Here is a 3,410-nt window from a genome sequence, read left to right as displayed (position 1 = left end):
TAGGGAGGCTGAGGCAGGAGGATCTCAAGTTCAAGGTCAGCCTGGGAAACTTAGTGAGACCTTATCTCAAAATTAAAAAGGCTAGGGATGGAGCTCAGTGGTAGAGAGCCCTGGGTTCAATCCCCAGTAAAACAAAACAACCTAACTGTAACCAAAAGAAATAAAGACTGCATTAATCAAGATAAAAAAAAAGGGGGGGGGCATTCCTGGCAGCAGGTGTGGTTCCAGAGCAGGACAAACAAATAATCCTAAGAACAGAAATGGTATTAAGTTAGAGTCTTTCTGCAGTTTGAGGACTTCATCAACCAAAAAATTATATTTGTCACGCAGAAACCTAGTTAGTTATTTGTTAATTCTTTATATCCTGACAGCTTAACATTGAAACAGTTCTTCAAGTTCTGACAGTGAGAATAAAATCTTCCTCAAACTGAAGACAAATGCCAAGGAAATTAAGACGGGCATATTCCTGGGCTAGGCATAGCCTAGCTGAAGCTCCATGTGTCTATGACCTGGCTTTCGGTTCTGTAAATTGTAACCACTCTGTAGCCTGGGGGAGGCCGTCTACTGCTTCTCCCCAGTTTGACCAAAGTGCATAAAATTCCTTTTTCCTTTTTCCATCAGTTGCCTGTTTCTTATGCTGCCGGGTGGGCCATCCAATTCCACCACCCAGGATCCCTGGGCTAGGCTGCCAGTAAGAAGAAATAGAAAGCCAGCAGGAAGTTGTTTTTAATTTCAAAGGGACCATTTCAATATCCTGGAGTCCCAGGTCCCATTCTCCTGAATTCCCTGGGTGCCACTGTGTCCTCAACATGGCTCCTAACACTTCTAGGGCACATTCCTTGAGCAACCTTCTGCAGGAAGTCCTTTGACACGGCATAATGGACCCGGTGACCTGAGATCCAGGTCCACCCTCAAACTCTGCCCAGTTCACCCTCCTGGACTACAGAAGCTGGAAAGTGATGTTTAAAACAATAACTTACCACTGTCACCAAAATCACTAATGCTTAAAGCTAAATGACTTTCAGTTCCTGCGTTAAAACATATTAACAAAAAATTTGATGGAGAGTAAAGCCGACAGATCAGCAGATACCCACAGTTCAAAAGAGAGTTTGTTACTCACAGTTCCCAAGAGGAGGGGGCCGTATCGTGTAGCTGGGGCGCTCGGAAACACGGGCACAGAGGGATCAGCGGGCCAGAACCTTTATTGAAAGGTCCACGGGAAGGAACAGGTGCCTTAAGTTTAGGATTGGCCAGTTTGAACAATTTCATCCAGCTCTGGGCGTGGGGGCTGCGGCTAATTGTCTGGGACCTCGCCCTGGGGTGATTAGAAGAAGGAGGTTTGGGGTGTAGCCTCAGGAAACTTTGAAAAGCAAAGTTGCAGGCTAATTGTTTACTATATCTAGGAACTGACTCACCTTGAGAGGGGCTGGTATGAGAGTTCCAGGGCCAGCAAACCCCCAGCTGTCAAAGCATCAGAATGCAGAAAATAAACGGAGCAATTAGTCCACCAACTTGGCTTTTCTGCTGCATTTGATCTCTGTTGTAGCTCACTTGCTGCAAATTTTTAACACCTGTGGGTCTTCTTCCAGCTCCCGCCCATTTCTTCTCGGTCTTTCCTAGTCTCTAAGCCTGTGCTATCTGGTTAGGGAGCCTTCTCATGCTGCTTGGTCACCTCTCTAAGAGGACCCACAGTTATAGCTGGTCATTCCCAAATCTCTTCCCACCTCTCTCCTGACCTCAAGACCCTATAGCCAAATTCCCCTGGGTGTCTGTACCTGGGTATCTCTTTTGGAACCTTATCAAATCCTAAAGCACATTGAACATCTCTGTCGCCAGATGCCCACCCCCCAACCCCTCCCTCCTCCTCCTCCTCCTCACTGGTATTCTGTGAGCCAGTACCACCATCCATCTGGGACCCAGGCCAGGAACCTGGGAGTCATCCAGCCTCTTCAAAAAGTAATAAAGACTTTTAAAATATTTTCCATCTGTCACCTCTTTGCCATCCCCACTCCATTAAAGAATTGATTAAATAAATAATGAATGAATTATCCATTACTGGTCTTCCTCTCTAACTTGAATTTTTTATTTTTTTTTAGTTGTTGATGGACCCTCATTTTATTCATTTATTTATATGTAGTGCTGATATTCGAACCTAGAGCCTTACACATATGAGACAAGCACTCTGCCATGAAGCCACAACCCCAGCCCCTCTAACTTGTATTTTTGCAGTAATTTCTAGATCAACCAGAATCCAGTCAGGAGACAGAAAACACACCAAGTATTTTATTTATTTAGTTAGTTAGTTCGTTGTAGTTGGACACACTACCTTTATTTAATTTATTTATTTGTAATGTGGTGCTGAGGACCGAACCCAGGGCCTCACGCGTGCTAGGCGAGCACTCTACCACTGAGCCACAACCTCAGCCCCCACACCAGGTATTTTAACAGAGAATTTAACATGTGGAACTTAATATCAGGAATTGCCATGGGTGCTATGGCACATTCCTGTAATCCCAGTGGCTCAAGAGGCTGAGGCAGAAGGATCACAAGTTCAAGCCCATCCTCAGAAACTTAATAAGGCTCTCAGCAACTTATCGAGACCCTGTCTCAAAATAAAAAAATACAAAGGATTGAGGATGTGGTTCTGTGGCAAAGGACCTCCCAGTTCAATCCCCAGTACCAAGAAGAAGGAGGGGGAGGAGGAAGAGGAGAAGTTGTTACTTAGATAATTGAAAGAGCCACCAGAGAGCGCCAAGCAATGGGTTCTCCAACTTCAGTAGAATCACCCAAGGGCTTGTTAAAATGCAGACTGCGCAGCCCCATTCCCACAGTTTGGGGGGCGGGGGGGGGATGGTGGCAAACACTTGTGTTTCTAACAAGTTCCCAGGTGCTGCTTTTCCTGGTGTTCTGTGGACACACTTTAAAAATCACTGCTCTCAAATTTTTTTAGATATAGCAGCTACAGGTGGCAGCTACCTCTCAGAACTGGAGAACAAAGCTGGTGAGGAAGGTGCACTTGCTGGTGGTGACGGCCCTGTTCCTGAAGCAGCTGCTTTTGCAAGTTGGAAAACTACTAAGTGGATTCAGCGGCTGCTTGCCAGAATACAAAAGCGTTGCTGGGGTAATGCTCAGAACCACAGGCAGACAGGAAGAAGCAAAGCCCTTGCTTGGGGTGACCAGCAATCCTGGAAGGGGTTCCCAGATGTGGAACTTTCAGTGCTAAAAGTGGGAAAGTTCTGGGCAGACTGGGATGAGCTGATCACCTATTTCTGCAGTCTTCTAGCTCACCCTCTTGCCAGAGCCTGACACAGACCACGAGGCAGCTGGCCAAGAGAACCGGGCTTCCAGCCCCAGAATCATAATACAGAGCACAGGAGGGTAGGTGTGGAGCCGAGAGACAGTAACTAATT

The sequence above is a fragment of the Callospermophilus lateralis genome, chromosome 18, assembly GCF_048772815.1.
Source record: "Callospermophilus lateralis isolate mCalLat2 chromosome 18, mCalLat2.hap1, whole genome shotgun sequence".
Taxonomy (NCBI): Eukaryota; Metazoa; Chordata; class Mammalia; order Rodentia; family Sciuridae; genus Callospermophilus; species Callospermophilus lateralis.
The sequence above is the reverse complement of the archived record's forward strand: the minus strand, read 5'-3'. Positions refer to the sequence as shown.